General features: G+C 36.9%; 7 non-coding genes across 7 annotated transcripts; all 7 read left to right on the top strand.

The window, feature by feature from the left end:
* The first annotated feature begins 2,636 nt into the window (after window positions 1-2,636).
* On the top strand, window positions 2,637-2,709 carry TRNAF-AAA (transfer RNA phenylalanine (anticodon AAA)). The gene has a single exon. It is a non-coding gene; the product is annotated as a tRNA-Phe (tRNA).
* Window positions 2,710-8,673: 5,964 nt separating this feature from the next.
* TRNAV-CAC (transfer RNA valine (anticodon CAC)) lies at window positions 8,674-8,746 on the top strand. Its single transcript has one exon. It is a non-coding gene; the product is annotated as a tRNA-Val (tRNA).
* A 6,428-nt stretch (window positions 8,747-15,174) lies between these two features.
* Window positions 15,175-15,247, top strand: TRNAV-AAC (transfer RNA valine (anticodon AAC)). Its single transcript has one exon. It is a non-coding gene; the product is annotated as a tRNA-Val (tRNA).
* A 653-nt stretch (window positions 15,248-15,900) lies between these two features.
* On the top strand, window positions 15,901-15,973 carry TRNAV-UAC (transfer RNA valine (anticodon UAC)). Its single transcript has one exon. It is a non-coding gene; the product is annotated as a tRNA-Val (tRNA).
* A 2,814-nt stretch (window positions 15,974-18,787) lies between these two features.
* On the top strand, window positions 18,788-18,860 carry TRNAV-CAC (transfer RNA valine (anticodon CAC)). The gene has a single exon. It is a non-coding gene; the product is annotated as a tRNA-Val (tRNA).
* Window positions 18,861-19,149: 289 nt separating this feature from the next.
* Window positions 19,150-19,222, top strand: TRNAV-CAC (transfer RNA valine (anticodon CAC)). The gene has a single exon. It is a non-coding gene; the product is annotated as a tRNA-Val (tRNA).
* Window positions 19,223-21,677: 2,455 nt separating this feature from the next.
* On the top strand, window positions 21,678-21,750 carry TRNAV-CAC (transfer RNA valine (anticodon CAC)). Its single transcript has one exon. It is a non-coding gene; the product is annotated as a tRNA-Val (tRNA).
* Window positions 21,751-21,975: the final 225 nt, after the last annotated feature.

The raw sequence follows: 21,975 nt of genomic DNA, 5'->3' as shown, positions 1-21,975 counted from the left end.
ATATATTATTAAACAGAAAACGTAAGCTCAATTTAAGCTAGATTTCAAGCACACACAAATGAATCTGATTGCTTTCTTGCGGACTGAAAAGCTGTTTCAGAAAACTTTTTAAAGCGTTCCATAGTGTAATGGTTATCACGTCTGCTTCACACGCAGAAGGTCCGTTGTTCAAAACACAGTGGAACTATGTAGTTGTCTGGTCTTTTATGCATAAATGTACGTTATCAAACAAGATATTGTGACGGCAACGGAAACCTTGAATCCAGAAATATTGGTTATGGTTTTAGTATCCTTTCAGACAATTTTTTCTTTACCAAATATAGTAAGATTTTTGTTTGTTCAAGTGTACTTTTTGAAATATATATTATTAAACAGAAAAGGTAAGCTCAATTTAAGCAAGATTTCGAGCACACACAAATGAATCTGATTGCTTTCTTGCGGACTGAAAAGCTGTTTCAGAAAACTTTTTAAAGCGTTCCATAGTGTAATGGTTATCACGTCTGCTTCACACGCAGAAGGTCCGTTGTTCAAAACACAGTGGAACTATGTAGTTGTCTGGTCTTTTATGCATAAATGTACGTAATCAAACAAGATATTGTGACGGCAACGGAAACCTTGAATCCAGAAATATTGGTTATGGTTTTAGTTTCCTTTCAGACAATTTTTTCTTTACCAAATATAGTAAGATTTTTGTTTGTTCAAGTGTACTTTTTGAAATATATATTATTAAACAGAAAAGGTAAGCTCAATTTAAGCAAGATTTCGAGCACACACAAATGAATCTGATGTGCGGACAGAAAAGCTGTTTCATTAAACATTTTTAGGAGTTCCATAGTGTAGTGGTTATCACGTCTGCTTAACACGCAGAAAGTCCTGGGTTCAAAACCCAGTGGAACTATGTAGTTGTCTGGTCTTTTATGCATACATGTACGTTTTCGAAAACAAGATATTGTAACGGCAACGGAAATTTTGAATCCAGAAATATTGGTTATGGTTTTAGAATCCTTTCAGACAATTTTTTCTTTACCAAATAGAGTAAGATTCTTGTTTGTTCAAGTGTACTTTTTGAAATATATATTATTAAACAGAAAAGGTAAGCTCAGTTTAAGCAAGATTTTGAGCACACACAAATGAATCTGATGTGCTTTCTTGCGGACTGAAAAGCTGTTTCAGAAAACTTTTTAAAGAGTTCCATAGTGTAATGGTTATCACGTCTGCTTCACACGCAGTAGCTCCGTTGTTCAAAACACAGTGGAACTATGTAGTTGTCTGGTCTTTTATGCATAAATGTACGTTATCAAACAAGATATTGTGACGGCAACGGAAACCTTGAATCCAGAAATATTGGTTATGGTTTTAGAATCCTTTCAGACAATTTTTTCTTTACCAAATAGAGTAAGATTCTTGTTTGTTCAAGTGTACTTTTTAAAATATATTTTATTAAACAGAAAAGGTTAGCTCAATTTAAGCAAGATTTCGAGCACACACAAATGAATCTGATGTGCTTTCTTGCGGACAGAAAAGCTGTTTCAGAAAACATTTTTAGGCGTTCCATAGTGTAGTGGTTATCACGTCTGCTTAACACGCAGAAGGTCCTGGGTTCAAAACCCAGTGGAACTATGTAGTTGTCTGGTCTTTTATGCATACATGTACGTTTTCAAAAACAAGATATTGTAACGGCAACGGAAATCTTGAATCCAGAAATATTGGTTATGGTTTTAGAATCCTTTCAGACAATTTTTTCTTTACCAAATAGAGTAAGATTCTTGTTTGTTCAAGTGTACTTTTTGAAATATATATTATTGAACAGAAAAGGTAAGCTCAGTTTAAGCAAGATTTCGAGCACACACAAATGAATTTGATGTGCTTTCTTGCGGACAGAAAAGCTGTTTCAGAAAACATTTTTAGGAGTTCCATAGTGTAGTGGTTATCACGTCTGCTTAACACGCAGAAGGTCTTGAGTTCAAAAACCCAGTGGAACTATGTAGTTGTCTTGTCTTGTCTTTTATGCATAAATGAACTTTTTGAAACAAGATATTGTGACGGCAACGGAAATCTTGAATCCAGAAATATGGGTTATGGTTTTAGCATCTTTTCATACTTTTTTTTCTTTACCAAATAGAGTAAGATTCTTGTTTGTTCAAGTGTACTTTTTGAAATATATATTATTAAACAGAAAACGTAAGCTCAATTTAAGCTAGATTTCAAGCACACACAAATGAATCTGATGTGCTTTCTTGCGGACTGAAAAGCTGTTTCAGAAAACTTTTTAAAGAGTTCCATAGTGTAATGGTTATCACGTCTGCTACACCTGCAGAAGGTCCGTTGTTCAAAACACAGTGGAACTATGTAGTTGTCTGGTCTTTTATGCATAAATGTACGTTATCAAACAAGATATTGTGACGGCAACGGAAACCTTGAATCCAGAAATATTGGTTATGGTTTTAGAATCCTTTCAGACAATTTTTTCTTTACCAAATAGAGTAAGATTCTTGTTTGTTCAAGTGTACTTTTTTTAAATATATTTTATTAAACAGAAAAGGTTAGCTCAATTTAAGCAAGATTTCGAGCACACACAAATGAATCTGATGTGCTTTCTTGCGGACAGAAAAGCTGTTTCAGAAAACATTTTTAGGAGTTCCAAAGTGTAGTGGTTTTCACGTCTGCTTAAAACGCAGAAGGTCCTGGGTTCAAAACCCAGTGGAACTATGTAGTTGTCTGGTCTTTTATACATACATGTACGTTTTCGAAAACAAGATATTGTAACGGCAACGGAAATCTTGAATCCAGAAATATTGGTTATGGTTTTAGAATCCTTTCAGACAATTTTTTCTTTACCAAATAGAGTAAGATTCTTGTTTGTTCAAGTGTACTTTTTGAAATATATATTATTAAACAGAAAAGGTAAGCTCAATTTAAGCAAGATTTCGAGCACACACAAATGAATCTGATGTGCTTTCTTGCGGACAGAAAAGCTTTTTCAGAAAACATTTTTAAGAGTTCCATAGTTTAGTGGTTATCACATCTGCTGAACACGAGAAGGTCCGTTGTTCAAAACACAGTGGAACTATGTAGTTGTGTCAAGGATTGGACTTCGGCTGAAGTGGATCCCAGTGGCAGGAACAGCAGGGAGCGAAGTAGGGGTCACAAGCAGAGATCAGAGGCAGGCGGCAGGTAGCGAAGTCAGGAAACAAGCAGAGGTCGGCAACGTGGAAACTGGAACAGGATGATAGCAATAGATAGCACAGCAGTAAACACAGGAACCTTGCAGGAGCTAAGGAACCAGTATAAACAGGCAAGGAGGAACAGGAAAGGGAGGTTTATATAGGCAGACTGAGAGGTGGAGCACAGGTGCAGAGGTGACAGGTATCAGGCTCTGGAATGTTCCTTAGTTTAGCAGCAGCAATCCCGGTGGACACGTTTAGGTACTGCAGGCTAGAACAAGACATGAGAGTGGCAGTAGTCCCGGTGGCCAAGCATGGGTACAGCAGGCTAGAGAATATGACATTACTCCCCCCTCCCAAGAGCGTTCTCCGGACGATCCTTGCTAGGCTTGTCTGGATATCGTCGGTGGAAAGCTTTGACTAGTCGCGGAGCATGTACAAAATCTTTGGGTTCCCAAGACCTCTCCTCTGGGCCATAGCCCCCCCAGTGAACCAGGTACTGTAGTTTCCCTCGGTGTAACCTGGAATCCAAAATTCTTTCCACAATGAATTCCTCTTCGTTATCCACGAGAACGGGTTCAGGGGGAGGAAGTCTCCGTCCAGGAAATGGGTTCTCACGGAAAGGTTTCAGCAGAGAAGAGTGAAACACAGGGTGTATTTTGATGGTCTCAGGAAGCTCTAATCTGAAGGACACTGGATTTATTAGTGCTGAGATGCGAAATGGCCCGATGTATTTTTGGCCCAATTTAATGGTTGGAACCTTTAGACGTAGATTTTTTTGTAGAAAGCCAGACTTTATCCCCGACTTGAAATACTGGGGAGTGTCTGCGGTGTTGGTCTGCTGCTCTTTTGTACTTTACTTGAGTCTCACGAAGTGTTTCTTTGAGGTTCTCCTGGATGTCTCGCAGAGTCTCCAGTTTCTCTGTAACTGCCGGAATGGGGCCCGAAGATGGAAAACGAGGAATAAAGGTTGGATGAAATCCATAATTTGAGAAAAAGGGGCTCTTCTGAGTCGATGAATGATGTGAGTTGTTGTATGAAAACTCAGCTAATGGTAGGAAATCAATCCAGTCATCCTGGAGATGACAAACAAAACATCGTAAGTATTGTTCCAAAGTCTGATTGGTCCTTTCTGTCTGGCCATTGGATTGTGGATGATAGCCAGACGATAAATTTAAACGAATTCCTAGAGAGGAAGTAAATTGTACCCCTCTATCGGATATGATCTCATCAGGAGCCCCGTGAAGCCGAAACACCTCTTTCACAATCAACTTGGCTGTCTGGTCTGCAGAAGGAAGATTCTGTGCTGCAATGAAGTGAGCCATCTTTGTAAGTCGATCCACCACTACCAGGATGGTATTATGTCCATTTGATTGTGGCAGGTCAACAATAAAATCCATTGATATGGACCCCCAAGGACGAGTTGGAACCAGAAGAGGCTGCAGTAAACCCACAGGTGATGCTCGAGGGGTCTTGGTCCTAGCACAAGTCTCACAGGAGAGGACATAGTCTTTAACATCTTGTGCTAATTTAGGCCACCAAAAAGAGCGAGACAACAGTTCCTGTGTCTTGAGGACACCTGGGTGACCAGCGGGTCGGGAGTCGTGCATTAATTGGAGCACCTCTAATCTTACCTCCTTAGGGACGAACAGACGATCCTTACAGTTCCAGAGACCATCACATAGAAATAGTTCTGCTTCCGGAGGAGGGTTTTTAAGAAATGTGTCATTTGAGTAGGCTTCCTTTATTCGTGTGAGGAGATCGGCAGAGAATGTGACGCCCAAAAAATTTCTTTTTGGAAGAATAGTTTCTTGTTGCTCTTTGTCTGAACTAGGATTCGGAAAGGACCGTGACAAGGCGTCGGCTTTCCCATTCTTGGAGCCAGGGCGGTATGAGATGTGGAACTGAAATCCTGCAAAGAAGAGAGCCCATCTGGCTTGTCGCGCAGACAGTCTCTTTGCGTATCGAATGAATTCTAAGTTCCTATGATCCGTAAAGACCGTAATTGGATGATTGGCCCCCTCCAGTAGATGTCTCCACTCAGAGAATGCAGCTTTTATAGCCAAGAGTTCTTTGTTTCCGATGTCATAATTTTGTTCAGCTGTTGACATTTGGTATGAATAAAAGGCACATGGATGAAGGAGCATCTTGGGTCCAATTCTTTGTGACAGAATGGCACCAACAGCGGAGTCGGATGCAACCACTTCCAAGATGAATGGTAATTCTGGATTTGGATGGATGAGGATAGGGGCAGATGTGAAGAGTGACTTCAATTGTTCGAATGCCGCATCCGCTTTAGGAGACCATTTGAAGGGGAATTTTTTCCGTGTGAGTTGGGTGATTGGAGCAATAATGCCAGAGAAATTTTTAATAAAACGTCTATAGAAATTGGCAAAACCCACAAATCTCTGATTGTCCTTTTCATTTCGAGGGATTGGCCATTCCACCACGGCTTGAATCTTGCCTGGGTCCATACTCAAACCCTCGGGAGAGATGATGTAACCGAGAAATTGCATGTTGGTCTTTTCAAATTCGCATTTTTCTAACTTGATGTACAATTTGTACTTACGGAGATGCTCAAGGACAATTCGGACATGTCTCTGATGATCCATGATGTTATCTGAGAAGACAAGGATGTCATCCAGGTATGCCACTACGAATTGGTCCAATAACTCTCGGAGGACATCATTAATTAAATGCTGGAAGGTAGCAGGGGCATTACAGAGTCCAAAAGGCATCACCAGGTATTCATAGTGCCCATAACGGGTTCGGAAGGCTGTTTTCCATTCGTCACCGGGTCGAATGCGGACCAAATTATACGCTCCTCTGAGATCTAATTTGGTAAAGATTTTGGCTGACCGAATTCTTTCCAACAGTTCAGGTATCAGAGGTAATGGGTACCTGTTCTTCACCGTAATCTTATTTAGTTCCCGATAGCCAATGCAGGGGCGTAGAGAACCGTCTTTTTTTCCCACGAAGAAGAGCGCAGCACCTGCTGGAGAAGTAGAGGGTCGGATAAAACCCTTTGATAGGTTCTCCTGTAGGTAGTCATTGAGGACCTTCAATTCCGGTTCTGAGAGGGAATAGATTCTTCCAAACGGAATGGCAGCACCCGGTAATAATTCAATGGGACAGTCATAAGAGCGATGTGGGGGAAGCGTATCTGCGTTCTTCTTGTCACACACATCTAAAAACTCAGAGTAAGGAGCCGGCAGAAGATTTTCTTGAGATGAGGAAATCTTATGTATTCCTACACACTCTGGTATAGGAGTTTTAGGTAGACAGGCTAGTTGACAGTGCTCCGAGGGAAACGTGATAGTCTTTGTCTTCCAGTCAATTAGTGGGTTATGGATCATGAGCCATGGAATTCCCAGAATCACTGGAAACAAAGGTGATGGAATGAGACCAAAAGAAATCTTCTCCTGGTGATTGGGCTCCATGATTAGTGTTAAGTTACTGGTTTCATGGGTAACAGGTCCAGAGCTCAAGGGAGAACCGTCAACGACTTCCATTCTTTCTGGTGATTCCTTGGCTACAAATGATACCGAATTGTTCTTTGCGAATTCTATGTCCATAAAATTCCCTGCCGCCCCCTGAGTCAACCATTACTGTGGTTGAAAAACGATGTGTTCCTTCCTCGATTATAATAGGAACCAGGAGGTGAGGGTGTAGCGAAGGAGGGTTATCTTTCTCTTGAGAAGCAGAGAAAACAGTCTTTGAAATAGCGTGCAGCTGATTTCTCCTAGGGCTCTGGAAAGAAGACCGCCTGGACTTGTTTGGGCAATCAGCGAGATAGTGCCCATCATTTCCGCAATATAAACAGAGATCTTCTGTTCGGCGTCTATTCCTTTCCCCGGTTGAGATGGGTCCCTGCAGTGTATTTACTTGCATTGGCTCCTCCTCAGTCTCCCTGGAACGTCTTGGGGTACTGACATCTCTAAACCCAGGGTTGCTTGGCATGAAGCCCTGTCTCTCCAATCGTCTTTCCGTAAGCCTGCGATCAATTTGGATGCATAAACGGACAAAGTCCTGAAATCTCTCTGGGGCTCCACCCGGGCTAGTTCGTCTTTAACTTGCTCCGATAGACCCTGCCGAAAATGATATTTCTGCGCGGCCGCATTCCAATCAGTATCGTTAACCCATCTGCGGAATTCAGCGGTGTATTCAGCTGCCGAGCGTCTTCCTTGTAGAAGATTGTTCAGAGTTGCCTCAGCGGTTGCACTACGATTTGGGTCATCAAAAATAAGACTCATGGCTTCGATGAACTCCTCCAGGTCCCTTAGTAGTGGGCTATCTTGTTCTAACATAGGGGAGACCCAAGCAAGGGCCTCATCCTTGAGCAGGGTTATGATCAGTCCAACCTGGGCTTCTTCGGTATGATAAATGATGGGCTGAAGCTTGAACACAAGTCTGCATTGATTAAGGAAATTCCGTAAAGATTGTTTTTTCCCCAAAAAATTTTCAGGAAGGGATATACGGGGTGCGGTTTGCACAGGCACAGTGTTTTGACCAGACAAGGTGATTATGGCTGCACGTAGTTCACGATTCTCAGCTTCCGCAGTGGCGGCTTGTTCTTCCAAGCGGCCAAGACGATTAAACACGTGTCTTTGTTGTTCCTGGTAACCAACCATAATATGTTGTAAGTCATGGAGTGTCTGAGCCTGAGCCGGGTCTGTTCCAGCGGAATCCATGGTAGGTCCTGTTTATTCTGTCAAGGATTGGACTTCGGCTGAAGTGGATCCCAGTGGCAGGAACAGCAGGGAGCGAAGTAGGGGTCACAAGCTGAGATCAGAGGCAGGCGGCAGGTAGCGAAGTCAGGAAACAAGCAGGGGTCCGAGGCAGGCGGTAGGTAGCAAAGTCAGGAAACAAGCAGGGGTCCGAGGCAGGCGGCAGGTAGTGAAGTCAGGAAACAAGCAGAGGTCGGCAACGTGGAAACTGGAACAGGATGATAGCAATAGCTAGCACTGCAGTAAACATAGGAACCTTGCAGGAGCTAAGGAACCAGTATAAACAGGCAAGGAGGAACAGGAAAGGGAGGTTTATATAGGCAGTCTGAGAGGTGGAGCACAGGTGCAGAGGTGTCAGGTATCTGGCTTTGGAATGTTCCTTAGTTAAGCAGCAGCAATCCCGGTGGACAATTTTAGGTACTGCAGGCTAGAACAAGACATTGAGAGTGGCAGCAGTCCCGGTGGCCAAGCATGGGTACAGCAGGCTAGAGAATATGACAAGTTGTCTGGTCTTTTATGCATAAATGTACGTTTTCAACCAAGATATTGTGACGGCAACAAAAATCTTGAATCCCGAAATATTGGTTATGGTTTTAGAATCCTTTCATACAATTTTTTCTTTACCAAATAGATTAAGATTCTTGTTTGTTCAAGTGTACTTTTTGAAATATATTATTAAACAGAAAACATAAGCTCATTTTAAGCAAGTTTTCAAGCACACACAAATGAATCTGAGGTGCTTTCTTGCGGACAGAAAAGCTGTTTCAGGAAACAATTTTAAGAGTTCCATAGTGTAGTGGTTATCACGTCTGCTTCACACGCAGAAGGTCCTGGGTTCAAAACCCAGTGGAACTATGTAGTTGTCTTTTCTTTTATGCATAAATGTATGTTTTCAAACAAGATATTGTGACGGCAACGGAAATCTTGAATTCAGAAATATGGGTTATGGTTTTAGCATCCTTTCATACAATTTTTTCTTTACCAAATAGAGTAAGATTCTTGTTTGTTCAAGTGTACTTTTTGAAATATATATTATTAAACAGAAAAGGTAAGCTCAATTTAAGCAAGATTTCGAGCACACACAAATGAATCTGATGTGCTTTCTTGCGGACAGAAAAGCTGTTTCAGAAAACATTTTTAGGAGTTCCATAGTTTAGTGGTTATCACATCTGCTGAACACGCAGTAGATCCGTTGTTCAAAACCCAGTGGAACTATGTAGTTGTCTGGTCTTTTATACATACATGTACGTTTTCGAAAACAAGATATTGTAACGGCAACGGAAATCTTGAATCCAGAAATATTGGATATGGTTTTAGAATCCTTTCATACAAATTTTTCTTAACCAAATAGAGTAAGATTCTTGTTTGTTCAAGTTTACTTTTTGAAATATATTTTATTAAACAGAAAACGTAAGCTCAATTTAAGCATGATTTTGAGCACACACAAATGAATCTGATGTGCTTTCTTGCGGACAAAAAAGCTGTTTCAGGAAACAATATTAAGAGTTCCATAGTGTAGTGGTTATCACGTCTTCTTAACACGCAGAAGGTCCTGGGTTCAAAACCCAGTGGAACTATGTAGTTGTCTGGTCTTTTATGCATAAATATACGTTTTCAAACAAGATATTGTGACGGCAACAGAAATCTTGAATCCAGAAATATGGGTTATGGTTTTAGAATCCTTTCAGACAATTTTTTCTTTACCAAATAGAGTAAGATTCTTGTTTGTTCAAGTGTACTTTTTGAAATATATATTATTAAACAGAAAAGTAAGCTCAATTTAAGCAAGATTTCAAGCACACACAAATGAATCTGATGTGCTTTCTTGCAGACAGAAATGCTGTTTCAGAAAACATTTTTAGGAGTTCCATAGTGTAGTGGTTATCACGTCTGCTTAACACGAAGAAGGTCCTGGGTTCAAAACCCAGTGGAACTATGTAGTTGTCTGGTCTTTTATGCATAAATGTACGTTTTCGAAAACAAGATATTTTAACGGCAACGGAAATCTTGAATTCAGAAATATGGGTTATGGTTTTAGCATCCTTTCATACAATTTTTTCTTTACCAAATAGAGTAAGATTCTTGTTTCTTCAAGTGTACTTTTTGAAATATATATTATTAAACAGAAACGTAAGCTCAATTTAAGCAAGTTTTCGAGAACACTCAAATGAATCTGATGTGCTTTCTTGCGGACAGAAAAGCTGTTTCAGGAAACAATTTTAAGAGTTCCATAGTGTAGTGGTTATCACGTCTGCTTCACATGCAGAAGGTCCTGGGTTCAAAACCCAGTGAAACTATGTAGTTGTCTTTTCTTTTATGCATAAATGAATGTTTTCAAACAAGATATTGTGACGGCAACGGAAATCTTGAATTCAGAAATATGGGTTATGGTTTTAGCATCCTTTCATACAATTTTTTCTTTACCAAATAGAGTAAGATTCTTGTTTGTTCAAGTGTACTTTTTGAAATATATATTATTAAACAGAAAAGGTAAGCTCAATTTAAGCAAGATTTCGAGCACACACAAATGAATCTGATGTGCTTTCTTGCGGACAGAAAAGCTGTTTCAGAAAACATTTTTAGGAGTTCCATAGTGTAGTGGTTATCACGTCTGCTTAACACGCAGAAGGTCCTGGGTTCAGAACCCAGTGGAGCTATGTAGTTGTCTGGTCTTTTATACATACATGTACGTTTTCGAAAACAAGATATTGTAACGGCAACGGAAATCTTGAATCCAGAAATATTGGTTATGGTTTTAGAATCCTTTCAGACAATTTTTTCTTTACCAAATAGAGTAAGATTCTTGTTTGTTCAAGTTTACTTTTTGAAATATATTTTATTAAACAGAAAACGTAAGCTCAATTCAAGCATGATTTTGAGCACACACAAATGAATCTGATGTGCTTTCTTGCGGACAGAAAAGCTGTTTCAGGAAACAATTTTAAGAGTTCCATAGTGTAGTGGTTATCATGTCTGCTTAACACGCAGAAGGTCCTGGGTTGAAAACCCAGTAGAACTATGTAGTTGTCTTGTCTTTTATGCATAAATTTACGTTTTTGAAAACAAGATATTGTAACGGCAATGGTTAGTCTTGAATCCAGAAAAATTGGATATGGTTTTCGTGTCCTTTCAGACAATTTTTTCTTTACCAAATAGAGTAAGATTCTTGTTTGTTCAAGTGTACTTTTTGAAATATATATTATTAAACAGAAAAGGTAAGCTCAATTTAAGCAAGATTTCGAGCACACACAAATGAATCTGATGTGCTTTCTTGCGGACAGAAAAGCTGTTTCAGAAAACATTTTTAGGAGTTCCATAGTGTAGTGGTTATCACGTCTGCTTAACACGCAGAAGGTCCTGGGTTCAGAACCCAGTGGAGCTATGTAGTTGTCTGGTCTTTTATACATACATGTACGTTTTCGAAAACAAGATATTGTAACGGCAACGGAAATCTTGAATCCAGAAATATTGGTTATGGTTTTAGAATCCTTTCAGACAATTTTTTCTTTACCAAATAGAGTAAGATTCTTGTTTGTTCAAGTTTACTTTTTGAAATATATTTTATTAAACAGAAAACGTAAGCTCAATTCAAGCATGATTTTGAGCACACACAAATGAATCTGATGTGCTTTCTTGCGGACAGAAAAGCTGTTTCAGGAAACAATTTTAAGAGTTCCATAGTGTAGTGGTTATCATGTCTGCTTAACACGCAGAAGGTCCTGGGTTGAAAACCCAGTAGAACTATGTAGTTGTCTTGTCTTTTATGCATAAATTTACGTTTTTGAAAACAAGATATTGTAACGGCAATGGTTAGTCTTGAATCCAGAAAAATTGGATATGGTTTTAGTATCCTTTCAGACAATTTTTTCTTTACCAAATAGAGTAAGATTCTTGTTTGTTCAAGTGTACTTTTTTAAATATATATTATTAAACAGAAAACGTAAGCTCAATTTAAGCAAGATTTAGAGCACACTCAAATGAATCTGATGTGCTTTCTTGCGGACAGAAAAGCTGTTTCAGGAAACATTTTAAGAGTTCCATAGTTTAGTGGTTATCACATCTGCTTAACACGCAGAAGGTCCTGGGTTCAAAACCCAGTGGAACTATGTAGTTGTCTGGTCTTTTATGCATAAATATACGTTTTCAAACAAGATATTGTGACGGCAACGGAAATCTTGAATCCAGAAATATGGGTTATGGTTTTAGAATCCTTTCAGACAATTTTTTCTTTACCAAATAGAGTAAGATTCTTGTTTGTTCAAGTGTACTTTTTGAAATATATATTATTAAACAGAAAAGTAAGCTCAATTTAAGCAAGATTTCAAGCACACACAAATGAATCTGATGTGCTTTCTTGCGGACTGAAAAGCTGTTTCAGAAAACAATTTTAGGAGTTCCATAGTATAGTGGTTATCACGTCTGCTTCACACGCAGATGGTCCTGGGTTCAAAACCCGGTGGAACTATGTAGTTTTTTGGACTTTTATGCATAAATGTACGTTTTCGAAAACAAGATATTGTGACGGCAACGGAAATCTTGAATCCAGAAATATTGGTTATGGTTTTAGTATTCTTTCAGACAATTTTTTCTTTACCAAATAGAGTAAGATTCTTGTTTGTTTAAGTGTACTTTTTGAAATATATATTATTAAACAGAAAAGGTAAGCTCAATTTAAGCAAGATTTCGAGCACACACAAATGAATCTGATGTTCTTTCTTGCAGACAGAAAAGCTGTTTCAGAAAACATTTTTAGGAGTTCCATAGTGTAGTGGTTATCACGTCTGCTTAACACGAAGAAGGTCCTGGGTTCAAAACCCAGTGGAACTATGTAGTTGTCTTGTCTTTAATGCATAAATGTACGTTTTCGAAAACAAGATATTTTAACGGCAACGGAAATCTTGAATTCAGAAATATGGGTTATGGTTTTAGCATCCTTTCATACAATTTTTTCTTTACCAAATAGAGTAAGATTCTTGTTTGTTCAAGTGTACTTTTTGAAATATATATTATTAAACAGAAAAGGTAAGCTCAATTTAAGCAAGATTTCGAGCACACACAAATGAATCTGATGTGCTTTCTTGCGGACAGAAAAGCTGTTTCAGAAAACATTTTTAGGAGTTCCATAGTGTAGTGGTTATCACGTCTGCTTAACACGCAGAAGGTCCTGGGTTCAGAACCCAGTGGAACTATGTAGTTGTCTGGTCTTTTATACATACATGTACGTTTTCGAAAACAAGATATTGTAACGGCAACGGAAATCTTGAATCCAGAAATATTGGTTATGGTTTTAGAATCCTTTCAGACAATTTTTTCTTTACCAAATAGAGTAAGATTCTTGTTTGTTCAAGTTTACTTTTTGAAATATATTTTATTAAACAGAAAACGTAAGCTCAATTCAAGCATGATTTTGAGCACACACAAATGAATCTGATGTGCTTTCTTGCGGACAGAAAAGCTGTTTCAGGAAACAATTTTAAGAGTTCCATAGTGTAGTGGTTATCATGTCTGCTTAACACGCAGAAGGTCCTGGGTTGAAAACCCAGTAGAACTATGTAGTTGTCTTGTCTTTTATGCATAAATTTACGTTTTTGAAAACAAGATATTGTAACGGCAATGGTTAGTCTTGAATCCAGAAAAATTGGATATGGTTTTAGTATCCTTTCAGACAATTTTTTCTTTACCAAATAGAGTAAGATTCTTGTTTGTTCAAGTGTACTTTTTTAAATATATATTATTAAACAGAAAACGTAAGCTCAATTTAAGCAAGATTTAGAGCACACTCAAATGAATCTGATGTGCTTTCTTGCGGACAGAAAAGCTGTTTCAGGAAACATTTTAAGAGTTCCATAGTTTAGTGGTTATCACATCTGCTTAACACGCAGAAGGTCCTGGGTTCAAAACCCAGTGAAACTATGTAGTTGTCTTTTCTTTTATGCATAAATGTATGTTTTCAAACAAGATATTGTGACGGCAACGGAAATCTTGAATTCAGAAATATGGGTTATGGTTTTAGCATCCTTTCATACAATTTTTTCTTTACCAAATAGAGTAAGATTCTTGTTTGTTCAAGTGTACTTTTTGAAATATATATTATTAAACAGAAAAGGTAAGCTCAATTTAAGCAAGATTTCGAGCACACACAAATGAATCTGATGTGCTTTCTTGCGGACAGAAAAGCTGTTTCAGAAAACATTTTTAGGAGTTCCATAGTGTAGTGGTTATCACGTCTGCTTAACACGCAGAAGGTCCTGGGTTCAGAACCCAGTGGAACTATGTAGTTGTCTGGTCTTTTATACATACATGTACGTTTTCGAAAACAAGATATTGTAACGGCAACGGAAATCTTGAATCCAGAAATATTGGTTATGGTTTTAGAATCCTTTCAGACAATTTTTTCTTTACCAAATAGAGTAAGATTCTTGTTTGTTCAAGTTTACTTTTTGAAATATATTTTATTAAACAGAAAACGTAAGCTCAATTCAAGCATGATTTTGAGCACACACAAATGAATCTGATGTGCTTTCTTGCGGACAGAAAAGCTGTTTCAGGAAACAATTTTAAGAGTTCCATAGTTTAGTGGTTATCACATCTGCTGAACACGCAGTAGATCCGTTGTTCAAAACACAGTGGAACTATGTAGTTGTCTTGTCTTTTATGCATAAATATACGTTTTCAAACAAGATATTGTGACGGCAACGGAAATCTTGAATCCCGAAATATTGGTTATGGTTTTAGAATCCTTTCAGACAATTTTTTCTTTACCAAATAGAGTAAGATTCTTGTTTGTTCAAGTGTACTTTTTGAAATATATATTAATAAACAGAAAAGGTAAGCTCAATTTAAGCAAGATTTCGAGCACACACAAATGAATCTGATGTGCTTTCTTGCGAACTGAAAAGCTGTTTCAGAACACATTTTAAGAGTTCCATAGTGTAATGGTTATCACGTCTGCTTCACACGCAGAAGATCCGTTGTTCAAAACACAGTGGAACTATGTAGATGTCTGGTCTTTTATACATAAATGTACGTTTTGAAACAAGATATTGTGACGGCAACGGAAACCTTGAATCCAGAAATATATTGGTTATGGTTTTAGAATCCTTTCAGACAATTTTTTCTTTACCAAATAGAGTAAGATTCTTGTTTGTTCAAGTGTACTTTTTGAAATATATATTATTAAACAGAAAATGTAAGCTCAATTTAAGCAAGATTTCGAGCACACACAAATGAATCTGATGTGCTTTCTTGCGGACAGAAAAGCTGTTTCAGAAAACATTTTTAGGAGTTCCATAGTGTAGTGGTTATCACGTCTGCTTAACACGCAGAAGGTCCTGGGTTCAAAACCCAGTGGAACTATGTAGTTGTCTGGTCTTTTATACATACATGTACAGTACGTTTTCGAAAACAAGATATTGTAACGGCAACGGAAATCTTGAATCCAGAAATATTGGTTATGGTTTTAGAATCCTTTCAGACAATTTTTTCTTTACCAAATAGAGTAAGATTCTTGTTTGTTCAAGTTTACTTTTTGAAATATATTTTATTAAACAGAAAACGTAAGCTCAATTCAAGCATGATTTTGAGCACACACAAATGAATCTGATGTGCTTTCTTGCGGACAGAAAAGCTGTTTCAGGAAACATTTTAAGAGTTCCATAGTTTAGTGGTTATCACATCTGCTGAACACGCAGTAGATCCGTTGTTCAAAACACAGTGGAACTATGTAGTTGTCTTGTCTTTTATGCATAAATATACGTTTTCAAACAAGATATTGTGACGGCAACGGAAATCTTGAATCCCGAAATATTGGTTATGGTTTTAGAATCCTTTCAGACAATTTTTTCTTTACCAAATAGAGTAAGATTCTTGTTTGTTCAAGTGTACTTTTTGAAATATATATTAATAAACAGAAAAGGTAAGCTCAATTTAAGCAAGATTTCGAGCACACACAAATGAATCTGATGTGCTTTCTTGCGGACAGAAAAGCTATTTCTGAAAAGATTTTTATGAGTTCCATAGTGTAGGGGTTATCACGTCTGCTTTACAAGCAGAAGGTCCTGGGTTCAAAACCCAGTGGAACTATGTAGTTATCTGTTCTTTTATGCATAAATGTACGTTTTTGAAAACAAGATATTGTAACGGCAATGGTTAGTCTTGAATCCAGAATAATTGGATATGGTTTTAGTATCCTTTCAGACAATTTTTTCTTTACCAAATAGAGTAAGATTCTTGTTTGTTCAAGTGTACTTTTTTAAATATATATTATTAAACAGAAAAGGTATGCTCAATTTAAGCAAGATTTCGAGCACACACAAATGAATCTGATGTGCTTTCTTGCGGACAGAAAAGCTGTTTCAGGAAACAATTTTAAGAGTTCCATAGTGTAGTGGTTATAACGTCTGCTTCACACGCAGATGGTCCTGGGTTCAAAACCCAGTGGAACTATGTAGTTGTCTTGTCTTTTATGCATAAATGTACGTTTTCAAACAAGATATTGTGACGGCAACGGAAATCTTGAATCCAGAAATATGGGTTATGCTTTTTGCATCCTTTCATACAATTTTTTCTTTACCAAATAGAGTAAGATTCTTGTTTGTTCAAGTGTACTTTTTGAAATATATATTATTAAACAGAAAAGTAAGCTCAATTTAAGCAAGATTTCAAGCACACACAAATGAATCTGATGTGCTTTCTTGCGGACTGAAAAGCTGTTTCAGAAAACAATTTTAGGAGTTCCATAGTATAGTGGTTATCACGTCTGCTTCACACGCAGATGGTCCTGGGTTCAAAACCCGGTGGAACTATGTAGTTTTTTGGACTTTTATGCATAAATGTACGTTTTCGAAAACAAGATATTGTGACGGCAACGGAAATCTTGAATCCAGAAATATTGGTTATGGTTTTAGTATTCTTTCAGACAATTTTTTCTTTTCCAAATAGAGTAAGATTCTTGTTTGTTTAAGTGTACTTTTTGAAATATATATTATTAAACAGAAAAGGTAAGCTCAATTTAAGCAAGATTTCGAGCACACACAAATGAATCTGATGTTCTTTCTTGCAGACAGAAAAGCTGTTTCAGAAAACATTTTTAGGAGTTCCATAGTGTAGTGGTTATCACGTCTGCTTAACACGAAGAAGGTCCTGGGTTCAAAACCCAGTGGAACTATGTAGTTGTCTGGTCTTTTATGCATAAATGTACGTTTTCGAAAACAAGATATTTTAACGGCAACGGAAATCTTGAATTCAGAAATATGGGTTATGGTTTTAGCATCCTTTCATACAATTTTTTCTTTACCAAATAGAGTAAGATTCTTGTTTCTTCAAGTGTACTTTTTGAAATATATATTATTAAACAGAAACGTAAGCTCAATTTAAGCAAGTTTTCGAGAACACTCAAATGAATCTGATGTGCTTTCTTGCGGACAGAAAAGCTGTTTCAGGAAACAACTTTAAGAGTTCCATAGTGTAGTGGTTATCACGTCTGCTTCACACGCAGAAGGTCCTGGGTTCAAAACCCAGTGAAACTATGTAGTTGTCTTTTCTTTTATGCATAAATGTATGTTTTCAAACAAGATATTGTGACGGCAACGGAAATCTTGAATTCAGAAATATGGGTTATGGTTTTAGCATCCTTTCATACAATTTTTTCTTTACCAAATAGAGTAAGATTCTTGTTTGTTCAAGTGTACTTTTTGAAATATATATTATTAAACAGAAAAGGTAAGCTCAATTTAAGCAAGATTTCGAGCACACACAAATGAATCTGATGTGCTTTCTTGCGGACAGAAAAGCTGTTTCAGAAAACATTTTTAGGAGTTCCATAGTGTAGTGGTTGTCACGTCTGCTTAACACGCAGAAGGTCCTGGGTTCAGAACCCAGTGGAACTATGTAGTTGTCTGGTCTTTTATACATACATGTACGTTTTCGAAAACAAGATATTGTAACGGCAACGGAAATCTTGAATCCAGAAATATTGGTTATGGTTTTAGAATCCTTTCAGACAATTTTTTCTTTACCAAATAGAGTAAGATTCTTGTTTGTTCAAGTTTACTTTTTGAAATATATTTTATTAAACAGAAAACGTAAGCTCAATTCAAGCATGATTTTGAGCACACACAAATGAATCTGATGTGCTTTCTTGCGGACAGAAAAGCTGTTTCAGGAAACATTTTAAGAGTTCCATAGTTTAGTGGTTATCACATCTGCTGAACACGCAGTAGATCCGTTGTTCAAAACACAGTGGAACTATGTAGTTGTCTTGTCTTTTATGCATAAATATACGTTTTCAAACAAGATATTGTGACGGCAACGGAAATCTTGAATCCCGAAATATTGGTTATGGTTTTAGAATCCTTTCAGACAATTTTTTCTTTACCAAATAGAGTAAGATTCTTGTTTGTTCAAGTGTACTTTTTGAAATATATATTAATAAACAGAAAAGGTAAGCTCAATTTAAGCAAGATTTCGAGCACACACAAATGAATCTGATGTGCTTTCTTGCGAACTGAAAAGCTGTTTCAGAACACATTTTAAGAGTTCCATAGTGTAATGGTTATCACGTCTGCTTCACACGCAGAAGATCCGTTGTTCAAAACACAGTGGAACTATGAAGATGTCTGGTCTTTTATACATAAATGTACGTTTTGAAACAAGATATTGTGACGGCAACGGAAACCTTGAATCCAGAAATATATTGGTTATGGTTTTAGAATCCTTTCAGACAATTTTTTCTTTACCAAATAGAGTAAGATTCTTGTTTGTTCAAGTGTACTTTTTGAAATATATATTATTAAACAGAAAATGTAAGCTCAATTTAAGCAAGATTTCGAGCACACACAAATGAATCTGATGTGCTTTCTTGCGGACAGAAAAGCTGTTTCAGAAAACATTTTTAAGAGTTCCATAGTGTAGTGGTTATCACGTCTGCTTCACACGCAGAAGGTCCTGGGTTCAAAACCCAGTGGAACTATGTAGTTGTTTTGTCTTTTATGCATAAATGTACGTTTTGAAACAAGATATTGTGACGGCAACGGAAACCTTGAATCCAGAAATATATTGGTTATGGTTTTAGAATCCTTTCAGACAATTTTTTCTTTACCAAATAGAGTAAGATTCTTGTTTGTTCAAGTGTACTTTTTGAAATATATATTATTAAACAGAAAATGTAAGCTCAATTTAAGCAAGATTTCGAGCACACACAAATGAATCTGATGTGCTTTCTTGCGGACAGAAAAGCTGTTTCAGAAAACATTTTTAAGAGTTCCATAGTGTAGTGGTTATCACGTCTGCTTCACACGCAGAAGGTCCTGGGTTCAAAACCCAGTGGAACTATGTAGTTGTTTTGTCTTTTATGCATAAATGTACGTTTTGAAACAAGATATTGTGACGGCAACGGAAACCTTGAATCCAGAAATATATTGGTTATGGTTTTAGAATCCTTTCAGACAATTTTTTCTTTACCAAATAGAGTAAGATTCTTGTTTGTTCAAATGTACTTTTTCTAAATATATTTTATTAAACAGAAAAGGTTAGCTCAATTTAAGCAAGATTTCAAGCACACACAAATGAATCTGATGTGCTTTCTTGCGGACTGAAAAGCTGTTTCAGAAAACAATTTTAGGAGTTCCATAGTATAGTGGTTATCACGTCTGCTTCACACGCAGATGGTCCTGGGTTCAAAACCCGGTGGAGCTATGTAGTTTTTTGGACTTTTATGCATAAATGTACGTTTTCGAAAACAAGATATTGAGACGGCAACGGAAATCTTGAATCCAGAAATATTGGTTATGGTTTTAGTATTCTTTCAGACAATTTTTTCTTTTCCAAATAGAGTAAGATTCTTGTTTGTTTAAGTGTACTTTTTGAAATATATATTATTAAACAGAAAAGGTAAGCTCAATTTAAGCAAGATTTCGAGCACACACAAATGAATCTGATGTTCTTTCTTGCAGACAGAAAAGCTGTTTCAGAAAACATTTTTAGGAGTTCCATAGTGTAGTGGTTATCACGTCTGCTTAACACGAAGAAGGTCCTGGGTTCAAAACCCAGTGGAACTATTTAGTTGTGTGGTCTTTTATGCATAAATGTACGTTTTCGAAAACAAGATATTTTAACGGCAACGGAAATCTTGAATTCAGAAATATGGGTTATGGTTTTAGCATCCTTTCATACAATTTTTTTTTTACCAAATAGAGTAAGATTCTTGTTTCTTCAAGTGTACTTTTTGAAATATATATTATTAAACAGAAACGTAAGCTCAATTTAAGCAAGTTTTCGAGAACACTCAAATGAATCTGATGTGCTTTCTTGCGGACAGAAAAGCTGTTTCAGGAAACAATTTTAAGAGTTCCATAGTGTAGTGGTTATCACGTCTGCTTCACACGCAGAAGGTCCTGGGTTCAAAACCCAGTGAAACTATGTAGTTGTCTTTTCTTTTATGCATAAATGTATGTTTTCAAACAAGATATTGTGACGGCAACGGAAATCTTGAATTCAGAAATATGGGTTATGGTTTTAGCATCCTTTCATACAATTTTTTCTTTACCAAATAGAGTAAGATTCTTGTTTGTTCAAGTGTACTTTTTGAAATATATATTATTAAACAGAAAAGGTAAGCTCAATTTAAGCAAGATTTCGAGCACACACAAATGAATCTGATGTGCTTTCTTGCGGACAGAAAAGCTGTTTCAGAAAACATTTTTAGGAGTTCCATAGTGTAGTGGTTGTCACGTCTGCTTAACACGCAGAAGGTCCTGGGTTCAGAACCCAGTGGAACTATGTAGTTGTCTGGTCTTTTATACATACATGTACGTTTTCGAAAACAAGATATTGTAACGGCAACGGAAATCTTGAATCCAGAAATATTGGTTATGGTTTTAGAATCCTTTCAGACAATTTTTTCTTTACCAAATAGAGTAAGATTCTTGTTTGTTCAAGTTTACTTTTTGAAATATATTTTATTAAACAGAAAACGTAAGCTCAATTCAAGCATGATTTTGAGCACACACAAATGAATGTGATGTGCTTTCTTGCGGACAGAAAAGCTGTTTCAGGAAACATTTTAAGAGTTCCATAGTTTAGTGGTTATCACATCTGCTGAACACGCAGTAGATCCGTTGTTCAAAACACAGTGGAACTATGTAGTTGTCTTGTCTTTTATGCATAAATATACGTTTTCAAACAAGATATTGTGACGGCAACGGAAATCTTGAATCCCGAAATATTGGTTATGGTTTTAGAATCCTTTCAGACAATTTTTTCTTTACCAAATAGAGTAAGATTCTTGTTTGTTCAAGTGTACTTTTTGAAATATATATTAATAAACAGAAAAGGTAAGCTCAATTTAAGCAAGATTTCGAGCACACACAAATGAATCTGATGTGCTTTCTTGCGAACTGAAAAGCTGTTTCAGAACACATTTTAAGAGTTCCATAGTGTAATGGTTATCACGTCTGCTTCACACGCAGAAGATCCGTTGTTCAAAACACAGTGGAACTATGAAGATGTCTGGTCTTTTATACATAAATGTACGTTTTGAAACAAGATATTGTGACGGCAACGGAAACCTTGAATCCAGAAATATATTGGTTATGGTTTTAGAATCCTTTCAGACAATTTTTTCTTTACCAAATAGAGTAAGATTCTTGTTTGTTCAAGTGTACTTTTTGAAATATATATTATTAAACAGAAAATGTAAGCTCAATTTAAGCAAGATTTCGAGCACACACAAATGAATCTGATGTGCTTTCTTGCGGACAGAAAAGCTGTTTCAGAAAACATTTTTAAGAGTTCCATAGTGTAGTGGTTATCACGTCTGCTTCACACGCAGAAGGTCCTGGGTTCAAAACCCAGTGGAACTATGTAGTTGTTTTGTCTTTTATGCATAAATGTACGTTTTGAAACAAGATATTGTGACGGCAACGGAAACCTTGAATCCAGAAATATATTGGTTATGGTTTTAGAATCCTTTCAGACAATTTTTTCTTTACCAAATAGAGTAAGATTCTTGTTTGTTCAAGTGTACTTTTTGAAATATATATTATTAAACAGAAAATGTAAGCTCAATTTAAGCAAGATTTCGAGCA

The sequence above is a fragment of the Ascaphus truei genome, chromosome 18 (genome assembly GCF_040206685.1).
Source record: "Ascaphus truei isolate aAscTru1 chromosome 18, aAscTru1.hap1, whole genome shotgun sequence".
NCBI lineage: Eukaryota > Metazoa > Chordata > Amphibia > Anura > Ascaphidae > Ascaphus > Ascaphus truei.
This window is presented reverse-complemented; position numbering and strand designations above follow the sequence as displayed.